This window comes from Balaenoptera acutorostrata, chromosome 4 (assembly GCF_949987535.1).
Source record: "Balaenoptera acutorostrata chromosome 4, mBalAcu1.1, whole genome shotgun sequence".
In the NCBI taxonomy this organism is placed as follows: domain Eukaryota; kingdom Metazoa; phylum Chordata; class Mammalia; order Artiodactyla; family Balaenopteridae; genus Balaenoptera; species Balaenoptera acutorostrata.
The window spans coordinates 76,920,933-76,934,927 of NC_080067.1; positions in this window are offsets into that span (position 1 = coordinate 76,920,933).

Here is a 13,995-nt window from a genome sequence, read left to right on the forward strand (position 1 = left end):
AACATGGTAAGGCAAGTGAATTCCATGAGCATAGGCCCATTGCTGTACTTCATGGCTGTAAAGCAAGCTTCCTGATCAGAAGCAGTGCTATGTGGGATAGTGTGGTGGTGGATATAGTATTCTGTACATCCTCATATGGTAGTTTTGACAGAATCGTTGTGTGCAGGGAAGGCAAATCCATATCTAGACTAAGTGGATATTTCAATAAGAACAAAGTCCTGGCCCATCCATGATGGAAACGGTCCAACGTAATCAATTTGCCAACAAGTAGCTTGTTGATCACCCCAGAGTCATAAAGGGATCTCAGTGTTGGTCTCTGCTGCTGGCAATTTGGGCACTCAGCAGTGGTCATAGCCAGGTTAGCACTGGTGAGTAGAAGTTGAGCCCATGCATAACCTCCATCCCTGTTACCATTCCCACTTTGTTCATGAGCCCAATGGGCAATGCCAGGTCTGACTGAAGAAAGAAGTTGACTGATATCCAAAGAATGGGTCATCCCATCCACTTGATTATTAAACTGCCCCCTCTGCTGAGGTTACCCTTTGGTGAGCATTCACATGGAAGACAAATACCTTCACAGCTTTCGCTCATTCAGAGATGGTCTATACACTGACCTCTTCCTGGAACCTCCGTGTCACTACCTTTCCAATAATGTTCCTTTCAAGTCCCTGCCCATTCAGCCAAACCATTGCCCACAGCCCGTGAATCAGCATAGACTCTTGCATCTGTATAAGCATAAGAATTCTAGGTTGAGTGAACAGTAGGATATCTTAGATCACCAAAACAGAGTCATGATGGCCCTTCAGTCAATTCCCAGACTTGAGTCAGTTTATAGGCCAAGGAGCTCTTGAATGAAGTGGAGGCCAGGTCCCTTGAGGAAAGGCTCTGCCAACACTGCCAAATTTTTATACAGTACTGTTAATCTTTCTCTAAGTCTTCCCCAAAGGGACCATGATCTGCTAGCCAAATGCCATAGGTCTCTGTGAGTCAGTCTATTGTGATGACTGCTTTGGTTCTGTTGTCCATTATGGTAACCACACTCATCTTTTGTGATTAAGTGCTGTCACTTGGTATGGGCCTCTCTGGGGATCTCATCATCCTCATTGCATTAGGGATCCCGGTGTGGTGGTTGTAGTTCCTACTGTAATGTTTGACCTACAGAGAAAAGTGGCCACAGAACTCTTCAAGGATGCTGAGGTTCCCCGCAATCTAAAGCATTGAATTCAGAATCTCTGCTGAGTGGGCTCATATCAATAAATTCTGTCTGATCCAACTTTATAGTCTTTCCACCATAATCCTATACCTTTAAGATCTATTCTACACTGTGTTCCCCAGATTTCTATATGTATAAATTGGAAAACTCATGCAGTTTTTTTTCTTTCCTGCACCACGTGGCTTACAGGATCTAAGTTCCTCAAACAGGGGATCAAATCCGGGCCCCAGCAGTGAAAGCGCCGAGTCCTAACCACTGGACTGCCAGGGAATTCCCCATGCAGTTCTTGTTTTTGTTTTGTTTTTGAGTGTATTAGATCTCCTCATGGGTCACACTTGGTACCTCACTTGGGACCTGCTGGGACTTGAGTCTAGTTATAGGCCAAGAGGTTTAGAGTGGTAGCAAGGAAAGCAAATTAATACAGGCCCAAACTAAGGCAGAGGTGGTGGGGATGGGTAGGAAAATATGATGGTTAATGTTATGTGTCGGGACTTCCCTGGTGGTGCAGTGGTTAATGCAGGGGACATGGGTTCGATCCCTGGTCCGGGAAGATCCCACATGCCGTGGAGCAACTAAGCCCGTGCACCAGAACACCTGAGCCTGTCCTCTAGAGCCTGTGAGCCACAACTACTGAGCCCACGCGCCGCAACTACTGAAGCCCGCACGCCTAGAGCCTGTGCTCCACAACAAGAGAAGCCACTGCAATGAGAAGCCCACGCACCACAATGAAGAGTAGCCCTTGCTCACCACAACTAGAGAAAGCTGGCGCACAGCGATCAAGACCCAATGCAGCCAAAAAAAAAATTTTTTGTGTGTCAACTTGACTGAGCCATGGGGTGCACATTATTCTGGGTGTTTCTGTGAGGACAGTTTTGGCTGAGATTAACATTTAAATCCGTAGACTGAGCTAAGCAGATTGTCCTCTCTAATGTGGGAGGGTCTCATCCAATCAGTTGAAGGCCTGAATAGAACAAAATGCTGACCCTCCCCCAAGTAAGAAATAATTCTACCTACCTGACTGCCTTCAGACTGAGGCATTAGCTTTTTTGCCTGCTCTTAGACTCACACTGAGACATTGGCTCTTCCTGGGCACTGAGCCTGCCAACCTTTGAAAGAAAACTTTACCACTGGCTTTCCTGGTTCTGACTGGAACTAAACCATTGGGTCTCCAGCTCACAGACTGTAGGAACTGCCAGCCTCAGCTCAGTAATAGTGTTATATATAATGAGGATTTGGCTTATATAAATCTATCTATCTATCGATCTCTTTTTTTAATTAATTAATTTATTTTTTATTTAAAAATTTTTTAAATGAATTTATTTTATTTATTTATTTTTGGCTACATTGGGTCTTTGTTGCTGCACACAGGCTTTCTCTAGTTGTGGCAAGCAGGGGCTACTCCTTGTTGCGGTGTGCAGGGTGCTCATTGCAGTAGCTTCTCTTGTTGTGGAGCACGGGCTCTAGGCGCGCAGGCTTCAGTAATTGTGGTTCGCGGGCTCTAGAGCGCAGGCTCAGTAGTTGTGGCACATGGGCTTAGTTGCTCCGTGGCATGTGGGATCTTCCCAGACCAGGGCTCGAACCCGTGTCCCCTGCATTGGCAGGCGGATTCTTAATCACTGCGCCACCAGGGAAGCCCTTATCCATCTATCTCTTATTGGTTCTGTTTCTCTGGAGAACCCTGACTAATACAGAGGAGGAAGATGAGAGAGACATTAAGGAGAAAGATGAATGTCTTGGCAACCGATAAAACAGAGATTTGAAGGACGGGGAAAAACACAAGAATGATTCCAAGATTTTACCTTGGAGACCCAACCAGAGGAGAGTGTGCCTAACTGAGATAAGGAGGTCAGGAGGATGAGTAGATTTGAAGAAGAAGAGGGTGCACCTGATTTAGCTGGCCTGAGTCTGCGTGGCACACGATACATCCAGGGCAGATGTATAGGTTCCTGGAGGAAACTTGCGACTAGCTCTTGAAAAATAGGGTTAGTCATGAGAAAACAATGGAAGTCATCTCTACAGGGAGAGTTAAAATTTTAGAGTGGATAAGACCATATAGACGATTTTAAAGATAGTGTCAATCTTTGACTCTATGTGATGAGTCTGAATTCTGGAATAACAACAGTCCCAGTTCTGAATATTCTTTAAGTTATCTTGATATTCAAGTCTCTCAATACTTACAGACTTATGTTGTTGAGTAGTGTCTCAGAGACCACTGCTGGAACCCCTGTTACGCCACCCCTGTTAGAAGGTCACCCTGCATCTACCAACACCAGGAAGCTCTCTGCCTCCCAAGGTGGCCCATTTTCCTTTAGTCCAGATCATTAGGAGTTCATCAGAAGTCCAGGATGAAAAAGGGTTGGGAAGAAGATTTGCCATTAAAATAGAGGAAGCAGTAGGTGGACCAAAGAGGAACAAAGGGAGGTAGGTATCAAGAAAATCAAAGGAGGGGAAGACCAAGAAGGTATAGGGGAATTAGAATTTAGGCTCCTGGAGTTAGAGATGGGGCGGTCCCTGATGATTGAGGAGAAGATGATTCCCAAAGAGTGGTAGAGACCAAAGTCAGATTCCCTCTCTTAAGGGAGGTTTGGTGGGAGGAGTGGAAAGTTAACTGCCTATTCAAGCCATGGCTCCTTTAGTGGACTTTGTATGGTCCCCTCCACCCACAAGGTACATTTGCACCTTCCTTGGTACTGGTAGGTGGAGGACCCACCTCAATTATGAATACTCAAGATCACATGAATGCAATTTAGAAGGCAGGGGTAGAAGAATTCAGCTTTGAATGATGGCTTTGTAAAGTAGGATGAGCTTTGCAGAGAGAATTTTATGATGGCTCCTATCCATACACAACTAGGCTGGAGGCATCTGTTGCTGCATTACAAATCACTCGCACACCTTACTGGCAAAAACCAACAATAATGATTTATTATCCCATTATTTTTGTGAGTCAGGAATTCAGACAAGACACAGCAGGGACAGCTTATCTCTGCTCCCTGATGTCTTGGGTCTTTGCTGAAGATTCAAATGCTGAGGAGCTAGAATCATCTGAAGGCTTAACTGGGACTAGAGAATCTGCTTCCAGACGTAGCTCATTCAAGTGCCTGGCAAGTTTATGCTGGAGGCTGGTTCCTTCCAGCATCGTCTCTCCACAGGTGCTTGAATGTCCTCACAACATGGTGGTTGGCTCCCCCAAGTGAGCAAGTCAAGGGCCCAAGGTGGAAGCTGAAATTTCTGTTAATGGTTTTGCTCAAGAAGCCCCACACCATCAGGTCTGCAATATTCTATTGGTCACACGGATCAGCCCTCTTCATTGTGCGAGGGGACTACACAGTTGTGAATACCAAGAGATGAGGAGTCACGTGGGTGGCTGGCTGCCACACCTGGCATGGCAGAGGTCAGGTAAAGCCAGATGGGAGCAGTGCTGACAGAAAGCTAAAGGGCAGGTGACTGAGAGAGGTGCTTCACTGTCTTGGCTATTCTAGCCTAGGGGTCTGTGGATGGTGTTCTTGGTCTATCAGATTTTCCATCAGCCCGAATAACCTCCCAAAGGTGAAGAATTTATAGTTTCCCGAAAGGGAAGCATCAGCTGGGACCATCAAAGCCAAGGCATACAAAGGCGCTTTGCTTGGCTGCACAAACTCTTTGTTGGCTATGTGTCTGGGTTGCCCAGTTTCCTGATGCTCATTGTCTATGGCTGCTAATGAATTTAGAGCCGAGTGGGAAGGCGTAGGGAAACAACAGCAGGGCTTCAAAAATGATTCTCCACTGAGCAAAGCTAAAAAGAAATCTACAGGGCATACTGGATTTTGATGACAACAGATGTCTCACTCTTGGTCAATAGAATACCAAAAATCTGCATGTGTGGTGATGGGCGGCACTCTGTAGGAGCCGGTGGAGTTTCCACTTTGGCACAGTGTGGTTTCACACCAGAGCACCTCAGCGGCTGTTCTACTGACCACAGGACAATTGAAAGCCTAAAGTTTTTCCTTCTTATCACCTCTCCACCCCCTGGTGGGAGCTTTCCTGTCATTTTGCCTTTCCGGATGGAATGATGCAGAGGACACCTCTGGGGATAGCCGAGAGAGCTCGTGCCTGAGCACAAGGGCGGGGAGAACCGGTGGACAAGATGTGAAAGGGCTTGATAAACATGTGAGAGATATTGAGGTGCCAAAACACAGCTGCAGAGCTGCCCTGCTAGAGAAGTGTTGCCTGAGGTGTGCTCTCCCTTCCTGCTGGGACTCGAGAAGGCGGGAGCACCTCCGACAGGTGCCCTGTTCTCCATGGAGCTACCCAGCCAAGACCTGCTGCTTCTGAACAGCTAAGTCATGGTGTTTCCTCCAGGACAACAAGGGCTTCTGTTTCCAATACACAGCCTCTGCTGTTAGTGTGCTGTGTGACCAGGGCAAGTCTCAACCTTTCCACCTGTAATTTTGTCATCTGTGGATAATAACAGCCTGCTTCTCTTGGGCTTGGACCACTTAGTTATCAAGTGCAGGAGGAATGAGGAAATATGCACTGAACTCCAAAACACCATTAGGGGAAAGGCTTCTGGGAGGCACTTTGGGCAAAAGTATTATTTTCTCTCCATTAATTCCCCTGGATTCTTCCAGCACTGAGTGGCAGTAAGACAAGGCCACTGGCTTGAGGGCTGGATGCCTGAACACCTGATGGCTCTGCCTTGCTGTGTACCTGGAACACATGGCCCCCCAGGGGGTCTCTGTATACACTGTCTGCTCTGGTCTTTCATAGCCTTGAGTCTAAAGGCTGGAGTGGCCACATGGTACGTTGTGGAATGTCGACCAGATAGACACAAGAACTCGGGTTCTTGCCCAGCTCTTCCCAGCAGGTCAGAAATTAACCCATCCTGTTTCTTCACTGTCACTATGTAATAGGTCACCTGGGGGAACTTGTAAAAACTACCACTTCCCTGGCACTTGGAAGGGCTACCCTCCCTCTAGCCCCACGTCTCCCATACTCCCACAGCCGTAAGACCTCACCTGGTCCCCTCCTCCGTTTCAGGAAATGCACTGAGAGTAAGTAGCAGAGGGGTTGTTTTGCTATCCTGCTTCATCTTTTCCTAGCTAGGAGACCCAGAATCCTGTCACAATAGAAGGAATTTCTGGACCTTTAGTCAGCAGGTATGGATATGGGTATTGAGTGTTTCATTTACTTGTTACAAGACCTTGGGTCAATCCCTTCTCATTGAGGTGGCTTCTCTTGTTGTGGAGCACAGGCTCTAGGTGCGCGAACTTCAGTAGTTGTGGCACGCGGGCTCAGGAATTGTGGCTCACGGGCTCTAGAGCACAGGCTCAGTAATTGTGGTGCATGGGCTTAGCTGCTCCGTGGCGTGTGGGATCTTCCCGGACCAGGGCTCGAACCCATGTCCCCTGCATTGGCAGGCAGATTTTTAAACCACCGCACCACCAGGGAAGCCCAAGATAGGTATTTTTATTCCCATTCTACACATGAAGAAACTGGAGTCCAGATGGTCAATGGCAGGAATAGTATTCAGACATTGGTCTGATCCCCTCACCTCCCAAGTCCTTGCTCTTATGTAGTCCAGCATGGATGGAATTAGCTGCTCAGGGAGAGATACAATGGGAGAAAAGATAGGATGAAGACAAATCATGGAACATCTTGTTTATGGATTCTGAGGTGCTTTATTTAACATAGAGATGGAAGGGCACACAGGTTTTAAGGAAGGGAAGGAACACAGCTAGAAACATGCATCGAGGGACTTCCCTGGTGGCGCAGTGGGAAGAGAGGAGAAACCCCACCTCCCCCACTCGCCGCAACTAGAGAAAGCCTGCACACAGCAATGAAGACCCAACGCAGCCAAAAAAATAAAATTAAATTAAAAAAAAAAAGAAACGTGCATTGAAAGAGTGGATATATGTATATGTATCACTTAGTCACTTTGCTGTACCCCTGAAACTAACACAACATTATACATCAACTCTACTCCAATAAAAATTTTTTTTAAAATGTGCCTCGAGGTCACTCCTGTGGCCAGAGGGAGGGTGGACTAGAGATCAGGTGGGAGGCTGTGACCATGATCCAGGCCTGGGGAGGGAGAATCGCTGCTCGCCTTCAAGACCGAAGGAATTCGAATTTACATTTTAACTTGATACCCAGCTGATGCTAATGTACATGGAAATTTGGCCAGCATTGCCACAAAGAACAGGAGTTCTCCCTGGGGCTGGGGTGAGAGGTGGGGGGACACTTTGCCTCGAGGGGCACGTCTTTTTTGGATGGCAGATCCCTCTGAGAATCAGAGGAAAGCCACGGACCCTTGCCCCAGAAAAAAGTGCCCATGATTGCCAACATTCACCTACAACTTTAGGGCCTTCACAGAGCCCTGCAGAGCACAAAGACCACTGCTGGCTCTGGAAGGAATTCCCAAATCTTAATTCATTAAGTTGGGGAGGAGTGGCAAGGCGTTTACTGTTGAAAAAAAAATTCAAGTCTGAAGCCATGGGCTGCCGTTTCAGAGACCTCTTCAGAGCCTGGACAAAGCTTGGTCACCGTGGCCAGAGCCAGAACTCTGTTCCCCTCCCCCTCCCCCCTTGCATTGTTTTCCAAATCCCCTGGTGATCTAAGCAGACACCCTGGAGCAATGCAACAAGGCCCACCCTGGCTTCCTTGAGTTGGACGGAGCCTGCCTGCCTGCCTGCCTGCTTTTCTTTAGTCCCAGAAAAGCCAAAATTAGCCCCACTTTTGTTTCTTTTCCCAGGAGCCTCTACATTGTATCTCAGGAAAGGATTATTGTGCTCTGGCACCCTATCTTATCGTGGGGGAGGTGATGAGTGAAAGGAAAATGGTCTGACAAATTGGTTGAATTTGGACAATCACATGACTTTCCAGTAATTGCCCATCACTGCTTCAGTAAGGCTATTGTTTCAGCTCCCAAATATTTAGCCAAGCAGGAGGCCGGGGACGACTGGGGAGCTGTCAGAGGTTTGAGAGCTTGATAATGTGGGGAAAGGACTTTTTTTGGTGATCTTCTGGCATTTTGATGGAAATGGTGATACCCAGGAGGCTCTGGCCCCATGACTTCTTTATCACTAATTGAGCTCTTTGGGGGTAAGGGGACACCTTGGGGTCTCTGCCGGAATGCAGGGAGAAGGGGAGAGACTCCTTCTGAGGGATGGATTCTGGAGGCTATAAGCATTTGAGCCTAGTTTGATTCAGCAATCACCTACCTCATGGCTGGACAAGCTGCCTTGCCGACTCCTCTGGAGAGATAGGGAAATATTCTTTTACTTCTCACAATGAGCACTGCTCAGAAAAACAAAATCAGGCACAGTGAGCCAGGAGGCAAATGTGACTTGAGCGGTCAGAGCTAAAGTTTTCACACAAAAAATTCAAGGCACAATCAGACGTTTGCCCTTAGACAACTTTTCAAAAATTCCTGCGTCTCCAGGGAGAGAGAGCTCCCACTGACCTCAGCCAGGCTTGCTCAGCCTGACATCATGGGACATTTGGAAGATGAGGCCAGTGGCGGCAGCAGCACGTGAGAATGTGTGTTATCGACAGGGAACACTTTTCCCCTGTGCTCATGCGGTCATCTGTCTGATATGCCTGTGGGTGGAGGTGGGCAGAGGGGAAGGGTGTGTCCTGTCACCGGCGACAGAAAAGAGCCATGAGGTCATCGGAGCCCAAGGCTTTCCTCACTGACCAGTGGCAGCAATTGTCTTCCTGGCTTGCATTCCCAGGGGTTCACCTCCGCTCCCACGGAGGGTTCTGATACTGGGATTCCTGCTTTGGACATATACTTTCTTCCATCTGAAAGCATGTCCTGATAGCCAGAGAGGAGATATATTACTTAGCAAGAGATTTGAGCTTTAACTTTGAGAACTGCACAGATGACAACTCCCTCCTGTCTGAGCCTCCCGCAGAAGCCCCCTTGCCTCTCATAAGCCCCTGCTTAAGCGGCACTCTGTGGGCAGCCCTCCACCCGCTTTGCCTCCCCCCGTCCCCACAGGGCTCTTCCGTGGCATCTCACTGGGATTTGGGATTCCTCCCCACTCCTCCATCCCCAGACCTCCTGAATCAGCAAGACTTGAGAATCTGTGCAATAGGCAGACCCCGTGATTCTGCTGCACTGAATTTGAGAATCATTGAGCCAGCCGCTCTCTAGGGACAGATTTAGCTCCTGTATTCTCGGATCAGAATGTTCTGAGGACGGCAGCCTCCAGGGTGTAAGCCCACAGCCTCCCATTGGTACAGGGAGTTTTAATAACCATTAGGTCTCGTCTTCTTACTTTAGTGATTCTTACCCTGGAGGCATGTTATCAATAGAATCACGCATGGTGTTTTTTAAAAAATTACATATAATATGATTTCCAAGCAGAGGTGGGGTTCCTCCTCTCTTCTCTAACATGCCAAAAGAACACTTTAGAATCCCTGGTAGTGGTTCCACCAGAAGGGTATGTGTTGGCACCTGCTAATCTCTTGGGGAATCTCCCTAATGAGGGCCAATTGCTTGGCGCCAAGGAGGACAGACAGCCTTCTGAACAAAGAGGGGCTTGGGGACCCAAGACTTACCCTAATAACTTCCTTTAAAAGAGTAGCCTCCCTGGGGAAAGGGATGTACTCAGATGCTTTAGGCTCCAAGATGGTCGAAGAGACCTTGGACCCTGTGGTAGATCTTTGCGGGGAAGAAGGTGGGAGAGGAGATTCTGGCTCTGCCAGCTGGTGGGGCTGAAACTGGGCCTGACTCAGCATTGCGAGGCTGGCTGGTGTCCTGGGAGGAGGCTGTGTAGGTGAACTGCTATATTAGGAGACCATGTCTCCCCTGGCCACGGTTAGTAAAGGGGGAGGCAGTGGTTCCTTCTCGAAGGGCTACAGCTGGGCCTGAAAGGCTGCTGGGAGCACCAGTGGACACCAGCTGAGGAGGGGGTAGGACCAGTGTCCAACAGTGACACCACGAGGCAGCTAGAGGTCACAGCAGAAATCATGATTCCCTGCTGAGGTTTCTTTGGTGTGGTTCGCCCAGCACTGATTTAAGTGCTTGGCACTTATTCGTTCATGTAATAACAGTTCTGTGAGGGAGTTATTATCACCCCTTTTGTACAGAAAAGGAAATTGAGGCATGGAGGTTATATGGTAAGTAGCTGGCAGACTGTGAACCAGGCCGTCTGGCTCCAGAGCCCACCCCTCTAACTGCCAGGCAGGTCTTGTTGCCTCCATAACATTAACCATTGTTGACTGAGTGCTTACTACGTGCTATATATTGTGTTCTCTGTGCTCTTTTAGTCTTCACCACTATCTTATGAGGTGGGAACTGTTCTTATTCCCATTTCACAGATGAGGAAATTGAGGCTCAGAGAAGATATAAGTAGTGGACTGCTCACCATCGTTCTCTCCCCTCCGGGAATGGAGGCCGGACTAATCCCATCTAATCCCACCACAGCTCCTCCGCTTTTTGGAACTTCTAAGCCTTTAGGATTCTCAGAAAACCAAAGCTAGTTGGGAATCTTGACTAGGGGATACTGGACTTCCCGCAATAAAACATGTGCAGTCCTTAGTGAGGAACTGGAAAAACAAAAGTGGGACAATATTTCTACCTCCAATTTTGTGAAAGCAGATCACACCAGTCTCAGAGGTCCCACCCCAGATTTACTGAATGAGAGTACATGAAGGGTGGGGCCAGTAAATGTGAATTTAAAACAAACCGAAAACAAACCACAGGTGATGCTGGTGCCCAGCCAAGGTTGAGAATTACTGCCTTTATTTCATAGTAACATTTCACAGCCCCCAGTGACCAGGCAGCAGTGTTTCCAGGAACCGTTTCGAGTTTCCAAATCCTCCTGCACAGAAGGAAGCTCCCTGTGGAAGTGGACCAGAGGGAAGGAGCTGGCTAAGGGCCAGCAGAGAAGCCAGGCCCGTGGGGCCAAGGCTCACATCCACATGCTCTTTGTTCATGCCCTCTGCTTGCCTTCTCTACTTGGAAAGTGATCTGTTGAAAGACAGGCTCAAATGTCTTATTCTCGGTGGATACTTCTCCTGTCCAGCCTGCCCTCCTGGCCTCGCCCCTACAAAGGCTTGCCCGTGTGAGCCCCAGCACAACCCTCCCTCAGAGCACTGCCCACCTCATCTGTTCTCTATGTTCTCCCCACAACCAGGCAAGACACGCTAGCAGGACTGGGTATTTTTTACACGCTCTCCAGCCCAGCAGGGTGTCTGAGACATAGTACCCTCTCAGAAAGTGCTAGCCGACTGAGCATAAGGGAAAGGAAGAAGGGAAGGGTAAAGATAGAGGGATGGGGAAGCCAGACAGGGCAAAGTGCTAAGCAGGGATGGAGGTTGGCTAGTGAAATCAGATTCAGTGCTGATCCCTTGAGCATTTGTGACCTCTGCTCTGACCCATGGGACAGGCCAGTCCAGCCACTCTCCTGGTCACCCAGGAACTGTGGGCAGAGGCCTGAGGGAGTGGGGAGAACGTTTATGATTTCACCAGGAGTCACTTCTCATCTGTGTTGATGTTTCTAACAACCCAATAAGTAGGGTAGATGTTAATAATCTCATTTTACATCTGGGAAAACTAAGGATCAGAAAACTAATGAACGTGTCCAAGGTCACATGACTAGTAAGCAGAGGATGGGTTAATGCAAATTCACTGCTGGACAAAAGTAGCTCAGATTCTTAGGGTTGGAAGAGCCCTGGAATACCATCTGATCCATCTCTGGTCAGTGGTGCATCTTCCCGAAACATCTTAGAGGAGGGGTGATGGAGCTGTGTGGGATCACTCTAGGACCAGGGAGCTCCTGGCCACCACTGCAGCTGGGACAGGGCCAAAGGAAAGTTCTCCCTTGCACTGAGTTAAACTCCTTCTCTGTAGCATATACCCACTAGCTCAATCCTCTCCTGAAGACCAGCCTAAGGCTTGCTCCATTTTCACTCTGTCGGCTCTGCTCTACTGCCCCTGAGATGCCAAGGCCCACATCCTGGACTGAGTTGAGTCCCAGATTCCCCTCCTTTGTGGCATTCTGGCCCAGGGCCACCCGTGCTCGCTCAGCTGGGACACTGACTCACTCGGGACAGTGTGGGCGAGTCACTGCTTGCCTATGGGGATCTACTTCCCAGTTAAGGTATAACAAAGGGGTAACATTCGCTGCCACACTCTGCCTATTCAGGAGACACTAGAGCATCTCAAAGCATCTCCATCCTGCTTCCTCAGAAGTTTGAAAGGTTTTACTCATACAACCTCAGAATAAAAACGTACTCAGAGCCTAAAAGACATTCAGGTGAGTTGGGCCTGAGGAGGGGGAAAGCTACAAAATGAATTGCTTCATGCCTAGGAAGTCATGATAATACTGATATCTCAACAGCCTTTGGGTTGAAAAACCCTTTCATGGTTTGTTTTCAGTTTTTGCAACCCATCAGTAAGGCAGGTAGGAGAGAAGTAGACATTTATTTTGTGAACAAGGAAAACAGAATCAGTCTCAGAGCTGGTGAGTAGTGGGATGAGGACTTGCCCCCAGGTCTTCTGGGTCTGAGGTCACTGACTTTGCCCCTTGTGCGGCAGGCCAGAGCGAGCCCTCGAGAGACCCCCTAGATGCTTGACAACACTAGGCACTCACGTGCTGCAACTCAGGCCCCACGCCAGCTGCTACCGCTGGTGACAGCACTTCTGAGTCTGGTGCTTTATTGCGTACTATCTTATCTCAATAGGAAAAGGCAATTCAAGGGAAGAATTTCCTTGTCATGGTGCTCCCGGCTTTCCATTGTCCAGCTTTCTCAGCCCCGGTTCATCCCCTGGGTCTGACCATTACTCATATCCACGGAGGTGCCTTATCAGGGCTGTCTAAGATACAGGGACTATTTTTTTCTCAGTACCAGACAAACTGGAATCTGTCTACCCTTTGTGGCCTGACATCATCCCACAATTAGCCGGCTCAGAAGCCAGCTGCATGGGGAAGCTGCAGTCACCAGTAATCCAGCTGCTTCCTTCACAAAGCCCTAGGATTTCAGGGTCCTCTACCAGCAAGAGTGATGGAGGGCGACCTCGTGGTGAAGCTGACTGTGAGTGTCTTCACGCCTGTAATTCCTCCCTCAAATTTTACTCTGAAAAACTTCAAATCTACAGAAAAGTGGCAACAATAATACAACGAACGTGCTTATACTATTCACCTGGATTCATCAGTTGATCCCATTTTGTCATGTTTACTTCTTTCTCTCCATATACATAAATACCTGAAACATGTATACTTTTTTTGGTCTGAACATTTAAAAGTTGCCAAATCATGATGCTTCTCTCCTAAATAGTTGGCATATCTATCCTAAGAACAGGGCGTTCTCCTATACAAACATAATACTATTATCATTCTCAAGACAATGAAATAATAATGTTAGCTAATATACTGTACATATTCCAATGTCCTCAATTGTCCCAATAATCCCATGTAGCTTCCCATCCCCCGCCTTTAGGCTCCTTTAAACCAGTACAGTTCTCTAGTCTTTTTCTTTGTTTTTTATAACATTGACATTAAAAAAAAATCCAAGGTAGTTGCTTTACAGAATGGCCCACAATTTGGATTTGTCTGATTATTTCCTCAAAAATGGATTTCCGATGAAAATATTTGGCAAGAATATTTCACAGGTGATGTTGTATCCTGATCAGGATATTACAACAGGAGGCACATGATGTCAGTTTGTCCCGTCTTGGTAATGTGAACTTGATGACTTGGTTATGGTGATATCCTCATATCACCCCCATGGTGAGATCCAGATTTCCCCATTGTAAACAAACCCATTTCCATTTGTAATTCATAAACTACTCT